Raw genomic sequence first — 14,317 nt, forward strand, 5'->3', positions numbered from 1 at the left:
CACAGTGCAGCTACAGACCTAAACCAGCAGCAGAGAGAATAACAGTTTATTTCCACCAGCAAGGACTCTCCACTAAAAACAGTGGAATGTGTTTTTATAAGAAGGTGTGGTGAATGTTCATATTTCCTTTTGTTGGTGGTGAAACCTGCAGGTTGATAAGAAAGAAAGCCAGACGGGAAAAAAAATTTCCAAGATTATCACACACACCTTCTCTCTTTCTCCTCCGTTCCTTAATCCCTTTGTTTTACTTTTGCTCTACGGAGCGGCGTAGCAATCGATTAGCCTGCGAGCGTATTTATTGCAGCTCTGAGGCGTGTTTTGTGTTTAATGACACACAGAAGATCCTAGACGTTTTATTTCTTTACAGCGACAAAGGCAGAGTTATGGCGAGGTTATAAAAAGCTGACTTCCGCACCCGATATCAGTTCTGTCCTCCTCTCACTGGAGATGCTTTTAAGCCACAACAAAACAAATGACATTTTTTTGGATTTGTGTGAACAGTCATCAGCCCTTAACGATGAATTTTCCCATTTCGAATGCTGTTTTCTGTTCAAAATGTGACGCAAATGAAGTAAAAACACAAACAAACGAGGGTGAAAATGAATATTTGGTTAAGATGAATGAGATTTCTTGCTCTTTTGTGATCAGAGTAACTTTAATTTTTATTATAAACAATCACATGGAAGGAATTGAATCCTTGGCGGCTAGAAATAACCATAACTGCCTTTTCATTTTTCCGTTTTATTCAACTTCCTTAACCTCCAGGAGGAGATGAACGCACCGTGGAGGTTATATTTTCCTCCTGGTAGTCCATTTTCTAAGACTAGGTGTGTTCGTTTCTCTGTGATACCGTCAGGATGATTCAGAGCTTTTTATTTCCAAGGACACTTCCTGTTTGCTGCCGGCGTCGCTCTGCTTAAAGATCCTTTTTACCCATTTAACTGTCCTCTTTGTGAACTCATTTCTCCGTTTGAAGTCCCCTTTCTATACTCTACAAGAAAGGGATTCTCTAAAGTGCAATCTTGAGTCTAGAACGGGTTCTTCAGTCAGCTTCCTAATCCACTTTCTGCCACTTGCTGGACTCAAGTATTCGCATGAACCCACAACAGTTCCTCAGAAAACTTCATTCTTTTTATGCAAGAACAAAAGAAAAACAAATGATTGGAAGACATGTCGACACCTGTCCAGAAAAAATTAGAGATTATGCAATGAACCAAACCCCCCCTGTTTTTATTTCTCGTTTCATCCACTGAGGAGACTCTCTGACTCGTTCGGCCGCTATTTATGGCTCTATAAAAGACTCTGACATCACTGGGCTGCTAATAGCCGCTCAAGCTGCTGGTGGCGAAACCTTTTTCGCCATTCAAACCTGAAAACCTGAACACAGATCGAACAACGCACCGTCTTTGTTCCTTTTTTCTACAATATTTCTAATTTTTTAGTTTATTTCTTGTCTTTTAATACTGCTTACGATAAATTCTCACATGAAATGCAAGAAATGTCGACTATTTTGAGCACACGAGGCTCCAGGCTTTAGATTTTACTTCAATGACAAAAACTACTTTGCTGTGAGATGAACCCAGTTCATTTAAATTCAATCCAGTTTTATTTACAGATCACCAATTCACAGCACAAGTTTAATATTAAATTTGATAGAGAAAACCAAGACATCCAATAATTCCTTTTGACCAAACTGATCACAACAAATTATAACCAAACTTCAAGCAAAATTGCTCTTCGGACTCAAAAATTCAACAATTTTGGTAACTTTTTTTTTTTTATCATTTAAGTGATTTGTCTGTTTATTTTAAGTATAATAGTTTTATTAAGTGCTTAATATTTCAGATTTTATTTTTTTGCCACAGATTAAATACATAATATACTAATCAGCAAAAGATAATTGAAAGATTAATTGATGGCTAAAATAGCTTCAGTCATATTAGAAATCATGTTGTCATTGCAGAGTCCTCTGAATGTAAGATTTAATGAGAGTGAAAGCTGTTAAAATGTATAATTCCTGACTTTAAGTTAAAGCAGGGGGAACATGGCTAATTAGGGCTACAAAAAATTCATCATTTCAATCGTTTTTTTCGCTCTTAACAAACAACAAACTTGGAAAGGTATGTGTCCGCTAGATCCGGCAATTTCCCGCATCCCATTCATTGTCTATGTGAAATGCATTGCATGCTGGTTCCGTTGCGGCGCGTTTCAAGCTGCGATAGAGTGTGTCTCCCTGCAGCTCTTTTGCATAAAGTAGACTTGATTTTTACTTTATGCAAATTCAATGCAGAGTGCTGAGATCCAACGCATCGCGAAACATTCGTCAAACGTCTAAACTAGCTGTCATTGAACTGAAACGAGGATAGATTCAGCTACTGCTCAGTTTATTTCTCACTTCAAACCCAAACACTTTTCGTAATAAAAGAGAATGCTTGCTACCAAGCCGCCATGTTGGTTTGACGCCTCTGCCGGACTCAGTGCTGTCATGTGACCACGTAGTGGCCGCTCGTGATTGCCCACCAAGCAGGCCGTTTTCAGTTGTGTTTACATGTGAGAAAAACGGATCTAGTGGACATGTACCATGAAAAATGCATACATATGTACAGGACTAACACAAGAAAAGAGTAATGAATGATATTGCCATTTGTATTTGCATTGTTTTTTTAATTTACAAAGCATTTTAAACAAGAAAAGCACTCAGAAAGAGCAGTACTCCGCCAAGGCTTCTTGTTGTATGATTTCCGTGTCCACAGGATCCGTTTTTCTCACATGTAAACGCATTTCATCTAAAAATGGCTCGCTTTATTGGGCAGAATCGCAAACTTTCTCTTTTGTTTCGAAAACACTTCACCGAATAATATTTCTTAAAGCATTTGAAGTGAGAAATAAGCTGCTGAATCTGTCCTCATTTTAGTTCAATGACGTCCAGTTCAGACGTTTGATGAACGTTTCATGATGTATCTGTCTTCCATTCGCCGCACCGAATTTGCATGGAGTAGAAATTAAGTCTACCTTACGCAAACGAGCTGTGGGGAGATGCACGGGATCGCAGCTTGAGACGCGCCACTACACAACCAACATTCAACGTGGTGCATTTCACATACATAACGAATGGGATGCAGTAAACTGACGCATCCTGTGGACACGTGCCAATCCCGATCCTCAGCAGTGGATTTGTACTAGGATCGCAATCATGTGATCATCAGCAGGCAGCTGACTTGTTGTCATAGCTACAGTGACACCATGTCGCTGTCTTGTAATGATACAGAAATCTTTAACAAATCCCTGGATCCAGACTATGAGCCGCATCACTGCCAGAATCTAATCACTTTTTCCTTGTGTCATTTCTAACCGTCTCCAAAAATTTCATCTAAATCCGTTGGTCTGTTTTAGAGTAATGTTGCGAACAGACAGACAGATGGACAAACGTATGCCTGTCATCACACAATTCCACCATGTTCCTTGGTAAAATAATAAAGAAAAGCATGACTGATGGGTAGTGTGTGTGGAAAAAATCTGAATGAAAAATAATATTACTGACAAAACGTTGCATTTTGCTTTGCGTTGGACATAGAAACTGAACAACACTGATCCTCATGTTTTTTCCTCCAGAAATTAGATTTTGTAAAAGATGTGATTGTTTTTTATTTGAGCACCTGCAGTTAACATGTCGATTACATCTGTTACCATTCGTGACAGGAGACAATTTAAGATGATTTCCGACCGTTTCACCAAATTGCGCTGCGGTTTATTGTGGCCTTAATATTGCCAAACCATTGTCATATGGCTCAATTAATGATATTTGATTTAGTTGTTTTTAATTGCTGCTGCTGCCAGTTTTCAAGTGCAATTTGCTGGCAAAGGTCGCACCCATCATCTCTGAGGAGCTATCAGTCATCGTTAGCATCATTTATCATCAACATTATTTGTCACTGTTAACACTATTTAATCTTGCTGGTGTTGTTCCAGAGACCCTGGGGGAAGCACCGCTGTCGGTTTCGTAATTTGGACTTTTATCACGTCATGCAAAAACAAAAATTTACATTAATTCAAAATAAATTCAATATATAGTCCTTAAATGCTTCAAATATCCACTGTTACCTCCCTGCTAAATAAATGAATCCCTCCAGTTTCTCTGTCTTTTTTGAAGATTCTGAACTTTATTTTAGACGTAACTTTAAATAGATTAAAGTACCTTTGTTACCAATTAATCTGCACTCAAGAAGTAGTGATCAGCAAGTAGAAACTATTAAAAGTCAAATGTTTGCAGTTTCTGTCCCATTTTCTGCTCCAGGTTCACTAGAATAAACTTTTTTGTGCTGTTGACTAAACAACAGTTCATATGTTGAACTTTACTCCACATAATAGTGTTTGAGCTCAATGGAAAGGAGGGAAAAAATTATAAATTAAAGCAACAGTTTGAGTGAAGACAACACCTCATGAAGTTCTGTTCAACCAACAAACTATTTTGATTCAAAGAAATGGGCTTTTCCTCTAAAAGGTATTTCAATAGTGAACTGCTTACTAATTCATAGCATAAACACCACACAGCAAAGTATTTTAGTGGATTATTTATGAAAATAAAGTTGTTCCATGTTGTTACATTATTTAAAAGAAAATGTTCAGTGCTCTGTATTTAATTACTATAGTTATGGGCAGAAGTTTTAAAATTGAGAACCTTTTTATAAATTGGGATGCTAGAGTTAAATTTTCTGAGCATTTTTTGGCTTTTTTGTGTGTTTTTGTTCATGTACTAGCTCTTAAGAAACAACAAAAACGACAAGAAAATGGTCTGATTAACTTGTGCAATAATTCAACCTTAAAAGCAAATAATTTGAATTTAAATTGCACACAATATGAAGTTGGCCAAACTTTAAACACTAACTTGTTTCACTGCTCAGTTGGTGGAGGAGGAAACTTGAAATACCAAAGTCAAGTTGCAGAAAAATATCATCATAGAGACAGTTTTATGAAGTTACCGGAACTTGACTTTTCTAACGTAGAAATTTGAGTTTAAATTACTCACAATGTTAACTTGGCAAACTTTAAAAACCAAGTTCTTCCACAGTTCAGTAGGTAGAGGAGGGAACTTGAAATATTGAAATTAAGGTGAAGAAAAATGTCCAACTTGAGTGTAGTTTGCCACAGTTTATATTACTCACAATATTGAGTTGATTCAATTAGAATCAGTTATAATTTGGGCTGGGACTTTAACACGTTAATTCCGATTGATTAATTACGGAAAAAAAGGTGCATGTAATCGCACCTTTCTCAGTTCCATAATTTCTGGCACACTGCTAACACTGATGAACACTCCAGCCCAGTAGGTGGCGGTAATGAAGCTAAAGTCTGTTTTCCAGCCATGAAGAAGATGCACAGGATGCACTGAGTGAATCAGAGCGCAAACGTTGGACCAACAGGGCAGCTCAAACTTTCTGTTTTGTTGTGAAAACTTCAACAAAAAATATTTGTGAAAGCATTTCAGATGAAAAATAAATTGCTGAATCTGTCCTTATTTTAGTTCAATGGCGGCTAGTTCAGACTTTTGACGAAAGTTTTGCGATGTGTCGTCCTCCGTTCGCTGCACCGAATTTCCATAATATAGAAATCAAATCTACTTCATGCAAATGAGCTGCGCAGCTCAAAATGCGCCACAATGCAACCAACATTCAACGTGGTGCGTTTAATGAATGGGATGCAGTAAACTGACGGATCCTGTGGACACGTGCCAATCCCGATCCACAGCAGTGGATTTGTACTAGGATCGCAATCATGTGATCATCAGCAGACAGCTGACTTGTTGTCATGGTTACAGTGACACCATGTCACTATCTCACAATGATACAGAAATCTTCAACAAATCCCTGGATCCAGACTATGAGCCGCATTGCTGCCAGAATCTAATCACTTGGTCCTTGTGTCATTTCTGATCGTCCCTGAAAATTTCATCCAAATCCGTTGGTCTGTTTTAGAGTAATGTTGCGAACAGACAGACAGACAGACAGATGGACAAACGATCGTCACACAATTCCACCATGTTCCTTGGTAAAATAATAAAGAAAAGCATGACTGATGGGTAGTGTGTGTGGAAAAAATCGAGCCTGTCCTCAAACCAAAAACGACCACATAGGTCGTCTGTACACGCCCGTATTACGACCCAGTGTTACGTTTTGACTATGCGACCTCTGGCGGTTGAGTAAATATCGACACTCTGGAGTCGCAGGTGAAACGTCATCATGAACAAACTTTTATCTAACACTATCCCTGTCCCTATCCCTAACCCTAACCTTAACCATAACCCTAAAAACGTGTTGGGAAAGTGAGAAAAAAGCCGTTTTGCGACGGAAAAGCCGTTTCGCGAATTAAATCCCGTAATGCGTTCGTTTTCCCCGTAGGGGTGCAAACGTTCATACGACCGCATAGGTCGTATTCCGGTGCACGGTGCAAACGACCAATGCGGTCGTATGAATTGGAGGACTTGTTGAAAAAATCTGAATGAAAAATAATATTACTGACAAAACGTTGCATTTTGCTTTGCGTCGGACATAGAAACTGAACAACACTGATCCTCATGTTTTTTTTTCCTCCGCAAATTAGATTTTGTAAAAAATGTGATTGTTTTTTATTTGAGCACCTGCAGTTAACATGTCGATTACATCTGTTACCATTCGTGACAGGAGACAATTTAAGATGATTTCCGACCGTTTCACCAAATTGCGCTGCAGTTTATTGTGGCCTTAATATTGTCAAACCATTGTCATATGGCTCAATTAATGATATTTGATTTAGTTGTTTTTAATTGCTGCTGCTGCCAGTTTTCAAGTGCAATTTGCTGGCAAAGGTCGCACCCATCATCTCTGAGGAGCTATCAGTCATCGTTAGCATCATTTATCATAAACATCATTTGTCACTGTTAACACTATTTAATCTTGCTGGTGTTGTTCCAGAGACCCTGGGGGAAGCACCGCTGTCGGTTTCGTAATTTGGACTTTTATCACGTCATGCAAAAACAAAAATTTACATTAATTCAAAATAAATTCAATATATAGTCCTTAAATGCTTCAAATATCCACTGTTACCTCCCTGCTAAATAAATGAATCCCTCCAGTTTCTCTGTCTTTTTTGAAGATTCTGAACTTTATTTTAGACGTAACTTTAAATAGATTAAAGTACCTTTGTTACCAATTAATCTGCACTCAAGAAGTAGTGATCAGCAAGTAAAAACTATTAAAAGTCAAATGTTTGCAGTTTCTGTCCCATTTTCTGCTCCAGGTTCACTAGAATAAACTTTTTTTGTGCTGTTGACTAAACAACAGTTCACATGCTGAACTTTACTCCACACAATAATGTTTGAGCTCAATGGAAAGGAGGGAAAAAATTATAAATTAAAGCAACAGTTTGAGTGAAGACAACACCTCATGAAGTTCTGTTCAACCAACAAACTATTTTGATTCAAAGAAATGGGCTTTTCCTCTAAAAGGTATTTTAATAGTGAACTGCTTACTAATTCATAGCATAAACACCACAGAGCAAAGTATTTTAGTGGATTATTTATGAAAATAAAGTTGTTCCATGTAGTTAATCCCATTATTTAGGGTTGGGACTTTAACACGTTAATTCTGATTGATTAATTACGGAAAAAAAGGTGCATGTAATCGCACCTTTCTCATTTCTATAATTTCTAGCACACTGCTAACACTGATGAACACTCCAGCCCAGTAGGTGGCGGTAATGAAGCTAAAGTCTGTTTTCCAGCCATGAAGAAGATGCACAGGATGCACTGAGTGAATCAGAGCGCAAACGTTGGACCAACAGGGCAGCTCAAACTTTCTGTTTTGTTGTGAAAACTGTTCAACAAAAAATATTTGTGAAAGCATTTGAGGCGAGAAATAAGCTACTGATTCTGTCCTGATTTTAGCTGGTTTAGACGTTTAACGAAGGTTTCATGATGCGTTGGACCGCCCCTCCCACCGCTGCATTTGCATAAATGAAAGTATTTTATGGAAATGAGCTCCAGCACGACGTACCATACGTTAGCTACGACAAAATGGTGTAGCCATCCCATAATAGACCAATTTTCATGACTTTGAAACTGCTTAAGTTTATAAAAAGTCTTAAAATGTTGAATATATTTGCTATAATTGCACTTTGAGGTTGCAGTATTCTGTGAATGTAGTAGACAGACGAACACTGCAATGAAATGTAAACGCTGCTTAAGGTCACATGTATCTATTCATCAATTCAGTCGTCAACCAAAATGTATTTGAATTCAAAAACTTTATGTCAAATATTGCTTTTTGACAAAAATGCCATTAATCGTGATGAATTAATTACAAAGCCTGTAATTATTAGTTAGACTCTTTTGTTTAATCGCGTCCCACCACTAATTATGTCAACACAACTCCTTCAAATAATGTTTGCAACTTAAAAGGTTTATTTAAATCAGCAAATTGGATAATTATCTTGCAACCGTGCACGCAATTAGGCGGTTGGAGGAAGTTCATAGAATGACTTTTAGAGTTCTCGAGGTAAAACAGCTTCACACCCACAGGCCTGAACCTGATGTACTGACTGACTCACATCTTGCTACTTTGTGCTCCATTAGTCACTGACTATTGATCTGCTGTTCTCTCTGACACATACACGCCTACACACACACACACACACACACACACACACATGCAGGATCTTCCAGGATCTGAGGAAAGCCAGGCGTCTGTACAGTTAAAGGATGTGGAGGAGGAAGCGGAACGGCTGCTGCTGCTGTAAACCAGCCGCCACCCAACCGGCCAATCAGGAGACAGACACACGACTACCTGCTCAGGTAACCGACTGCCTCTCTGATGTCTACTTTACCCAAAACATGTAGCTTAAACCCAGAGTTAAACCCTAAAACCCGGACCTAAATTTCAATTTCCCTTCATTTTGTCTTCACTTGAGGTCTAAAAACTTCAAACCTGGTCCTCACAAGCGTAGAAAGACTCGATCACACAGTCTACCCGGACCACGCCTCGCTCTCCCACAACAAAACATTCCTGGAGTTGCTCAACTCCCGACAAGCGATAACATTTTATGAACGACACTGAAAAACCGGGCTCCGTCTTTGTGAATGTCTGTTGCCATGGCAACAAATATCCAAAGATAAAACCTTGCATCCGCCTCGAACTGATGCGTCTTCAAAACTCCTAAAACTTTTATTTCATTGTTGTTGTTTTTTTACCTCCTCGTGCTCCATTTTAGCAGGTGAATTGGAGGGTAAACAGAACGACGAGGGATTGATTTTGACAGCCAGCCAGTTCGTTCTGTTCACCCTCCGCCCACGTCTGTCACAGTTGGACTCGGTGACCAGGGGTGAGGTAGATGTGGGTGACAATAGTCAGCCGGCGAGAGAACAGGCTGTTCGGCCACAGGTGAAGGCCGACAGATAACCCAGATACAGAGCCGGGGGGGTCAAAGACTGCGACTAGATGCCTAAAATGAAGCCTTTTTTAAAAAATTGATAAACATGTTCAATCTGAGGAGCAGCGGTGAGGTTTGGTGTGTTTGGGAGTTAAAATAACTGCTTGCGTGAGTTTAAGTGTAAACAGCAAGGTGGTTTTTGGAGGCTTGTTCTTCCAGTAAATGTGGTGTTTTCTGCACACGACCACAAACGATCGGAGGCTGTGCACGCTCTGCCACGATGACTGGCACCAACAGCATGGTTGTGTACATGTCCCATCTCAGACTTATTTACATTAAACAGCCTTCTTGTGTTCCCGTTCCAGTGAAATTCCCTTCGATTGCTGGCAGAAGTAATTAGTGCATATTAAAATGTAAAAAAACAGTGTACATGAAAACATTATGCCACTTTTTCAATTTGAGGAACCTGCAAAAGCAAAACGAGAGTCCCTTTTGTGTGTAGGAAGCCACCTGCAGTCATTAAAACACCTCAGTTTAATTGCAGACAAATTAGTTTTCCCAAAATGCGACGTGCACCAAGCAGATGCAACCAAATCACACTGCAAAACCCCCCCAAACTGATTAAAAACTGCCAATAAAAGGTGTTTTTCTTGCAGCAGAGGCAGGAATCTAACAGTAGAATGTGTGTTTTTCCAGGGTTGCCACTAGATGGTAGTGAGCTGGACAGGAGGTGAATGATTTAAGGATAACTCCTTAAATCCAGGAGGTGAATTTGGGCACATCACATGGAAGATATTAACAAATGATGGAGGAAGCGACACAAACCTGCAGTATTTACAGAGTTTTACGGTAGAAATTGAAATTGTAGACTGCAGAATATCTGTCCTTTTAGCAGTTTTGCTCACTTTTCTGGTTTTCTGTTGCATTCATTGATGTAGTTAACCATTTTGTGTGTTGGTTTTGAAGCTTTTGAAATCGGAGGGCATCGAATTGCCATTTACTTTGCATTTCAGCCACAAATGTGAAATTGTTTTATGCATTTTTTTTAAAGAATCTTGACTCCTTTGCAGCTACACAGTTAGAAGGACAGGCTTGATGTTTCTGAGCTTTCGAGGTGACTTTATAGTGACTTTAACACGAAAGCAGCCACGTTAGAGCATTTCTGAGAGGACTCTTGTTGCTGTGTGGGTAGCACAGGTCAGATAGAGCAGGTAACTGATTACCCAGTCCGGTCGAACCAGGTCTGTGTGTGGGAAGAGGAGGGGAGTATACCTTTTTATATCCTCATTAGCTGGACTCCTAAAGCTCCCGACCCTAAACTTTACACCCCGACCGTGAATGCTGAGGATTTCCTCCTCATTGTTGCGTTTAAGGCGCGCTTTTGTTTCCACTAAGACACAAGAAAAACAGACTGTGGGAGTGAAGCCCCTTTAAGAAGGTGAAGATTCTGCAGAAGATTTGACCGCTGAGGGTTTCAAATAACAGCTGAGGCATCCGTTATGCAACATGAGAGCAACAAAAAAAGTAGCTGGTTCAGGTGAAACTTTTACCCAAGATGCTCTATCCCAGGGGCAGATCTCACAGTGTGAGCGCTCCATCTTTAGCTGTTAATTATTAGCTTAGCATTTATCATAACATCGGCTACAGACGAGCCGATTTCCCTGCGACGCCTGGAACGAATTCCTGATGTTAATCTGGCATCCCTCCCGTCTCAACGCCCCACAACGAGGAAGTGGGAGCTTTAAAGTGCCGGGGTCAAAGGTGATGCTGGTTGTCACGGCAACCCCTTTTAGGTCAGTATCGGGGGGTCTTATCAGCGCTCGTCTGACCTGACAGCGCTCGGATCGATGAGAATCAACCTCACATTCCAGCTCAGTCGATTGGAGATAATCAATGAGAAATATCAAAGTTGAACTGAACACAGGTAGTTTGTGGTTGAATACATTCACCTGTACATCCCATAATTTACACGGCGATGCATTCACTTCCACCGTCATCTCAGCTGCAGCGATCAGAGCTCTTGTTGTGTCGGGGTTGCATCACTTCCAGTATTTCAGCAGGGGAAGGAATTTCCCGCTTTTAGATCAATAATCTGCAGCTGTACTCCCTGCTGCGTCTACCGGTAGTATTTAGACTGCAAATAATGCGAAAGTACTGCTTCTGCTGTCATTCAGGAGGAAGATATTCGCATAAAACTACTGCCACTGTTATTGTTATTACTGTTAATCATAATACTTTCCAATTTGCTGTTAGTACTACTTTAAATTCCTTGTGTTTACCACTGATAGTACCTCTGCTGCTACTTCTACTGTCAGTTTTTAGACTGTAAATACTGCTAAAGTACTACTTCTGCTGTCACTCAGGAGGAAGACATTCACATAAAACTACAACCACTGCTGTTATTATTACTACCAATCCTTCTACTCACCACTGTTTTTACCAATGCTGCTATTTGTACTACTTAAAAATTCTTCTACCTACCGCTGATTCTGCTACTACTGCTACTTCTACTGTTAGTACTAAGGCTACAAATATTGCTGAAGTACTTCTGCTGTTACTCAGGAGGAAAGTATTCCTACTTCTGATACAGACAGAGCTATTACCACTAATATTATCGTTGCTACTACTCCTAACGCCTCCCAACTTGCTATTAGCACTGCTTTAAATTCTTTGAATACAGCTGCTATAATCACTCTACATCTAATAGTGACACAGATGGTACTACTACTACTGTTACTCAATAGTGGATGAGGTATCTGATTTTGTTGTAGTAAAAAGCAAGAAAACTAATATGTGAAGGTAGGTATTAGCAGCTAACTTAATGTAGTATGAAAAGAAGCCATTAAAAAGAGCATTCTTTACATTAAAGAACATTTTAAAAAATGAGGAATAACTGAAAAAAAGCCCCATCATCACCACTACTACCACTAAAGCTGCTACTACTACTTCTACTGTAGTAAAAAGCTAGAAAACTGCAATTCAAAGTTTAGTATTAGTATCAATGTTTTATGAAAAGTAGTTATTTTAAAAGAACACTCTTTACATTAAAAAAACAAACTACTGCTACTAGAGTTGTTATTACTACAGATAATAGTACCACAGATAGTACTATTGCTTCTGCTAGTAGTAGAAGAGGTATCTGATGTTTTTCTGTAGTACAAATCCAGAAAACTGCAAATTGAAGTTTTAATATTAATACCAATGTGGTATGAAATGTAGTCATTAAAAACAACATTCTTTACATGAAAGAACATCCTTTAAAGAACAAACTACCGCTACTACTAGAGCTGTTATTAGTATGGATAATAGTACCACAGATAGTACTATTTCAACTATTAGTAGCAGAAGAGATGGATTATCTTTTGCTATAATACAAATCCAGAAAGCTACAAATTTAAGTTTGGTGTTAGTACCATTGTGGCATGAAAAGTAGTTATGAAAAAGAACATTCTTTACGTTTAAAAACAAAGTACCTCTACTACTACTAGAGTTGTTATTACTACAGATAACAATATCACAGATAGTATCATTGCTACTGCTAGTAGTAGAAAAGGTATCTTATCTTTTACTGTAGTAAAAAGCAAGAAAACTACTGTGTGAAGCTTAATATTAGCAGCAAACTTAAGCTAGTATAAAATAATCAAAATGAAAAATGGCTTTTTCTTCTTCTTCTTTTATTATTGATGTATCCGTGTTGCTTGTAACATGTGACCCCTACTTTGTTTACTGTAGTAGAACTGTAACCTCGTTAGTACTGAGTGTGTACTGAGAGTTTGGCCTTGTATGGTTTTGTGTTTGTGAGCTAACCACTTGTTGCGAAGCTTTAGCTCCTCTTTCCTCGTCGTGTCCTTCAGTTCATTAAAAATAGCAGCGTTTTAAGTCGATTAAAGTGCAGACAACAGAGCTCCAGTCTCTCCTGCTCACCGCCCCCACCCACTAAAACTCACCCGGCCTTATCAGCGTGCGTCCCGGCCAACCCCCACCCACCCCACCTGTAGCACCAGGCCACATTGCCGCGGTTACTCATTAACCAGGACTTCCTTTTATCCGGGCCAGACAACCCCGAGGTCACTGCCCGACCCACAGCTCGGTATCGGATCAGGTGCCACTGGGCTGCTGATGCTATGCTACGGCTCAATGTGAAAATGTCCTTTTTAAAAACTCAATTTGCTGCATTTCCCGCTCGCCAACTCTCAGGTATAAATCTTTCACCATGCGGTCGACAAGCTGCCGGTGACTCATTCGCCTCAGTTAGATGCTGGTGATTAGTTTTATTGGGGAAGAGACATCCAGTGGTGCTGGGTGACTTAATGGCAGGATTAAAGAATGAGACGTGGGTGTGACTAGGTGAAGAAAGGTAGATAGCAGGATGAGAACACAGACAAATTACACCAAAACAACCAAACTGCTGCATCACAATGTCTAATAAACACTCCTGAGTAGCTTCACAGAGGTTTTCATCACATGATTAGACAGGAAGTGTCTCGGTAGCATATTTGTGAGAGCAAACTTTTGAAGATTAAACCTGATCTTTTACAGTTTTCTGCTCCATGTTCATCAGTAATAGATAATAAACTACCAAAGGCTTGATCGGCTAAGCTTACACATTAATGATACCATTTTTATTCCATGTTTTCTGTGTTGTTTGCTAACCCTCCTCTAATCCATGCTAATGCTAGCTTTTTCTCAGCAGTAGAAGCTAGATGTTTAGCTAGCTGTTACTGCTGACCAAGAGGTCAAACTGACTGATGGAAAACAGTCCAAAGAATGAATCTGATCCTGATAATATGAGGCAGAGTGAGACGTTCAATCAGGGCTGACAATGGGATGAAAATATGATAAACAGAAGAGAGGACATAGCTTTGCTCTACCCATTCTTTAGGAAAACTGTTTGATGATCTGATGATGTCAATTCCAT

General features: G+C 39.4%; 1 long non-coding RNA gene across 1 annotated transcript in view; it reads left to right on the forward strand.

Moving 5' to 3' along the window:
* LOC110951201 (uncharacterized) overlaps positions 1-14,317 on the forward strand; it is an 86,797-nt gene that overhangs the window by 4,131 nt on the left and 68,349 nt on the right. The window contains exon 4 of the long non-coding RNA XR_002595704.2: positions 8,686-8,824. This is a non-coding gene — a long non-coding RNA (uncharacterized LOC110951201). The remainder of the gene's footprint in view (positions 1-8,685; positions 8,825-14,317) is intronic.

This window comes from Acanthochromis polyacanthus, chromosome 13 (assembly GCF_021347895.1).
Source record: "Acanthochromis polyacanthus isolate Apoly-LR-REF ecotype Palm Island chromosome 13, KAUST_Apoly_ChrSc, whole genome shotgun sequence".
Lineage (NCBI taxonomy): Eukaryota > Metazoa > Chordata > Actinopteri > Pomacentridae > Acanthochromis > Acanthochromis polyacanthus.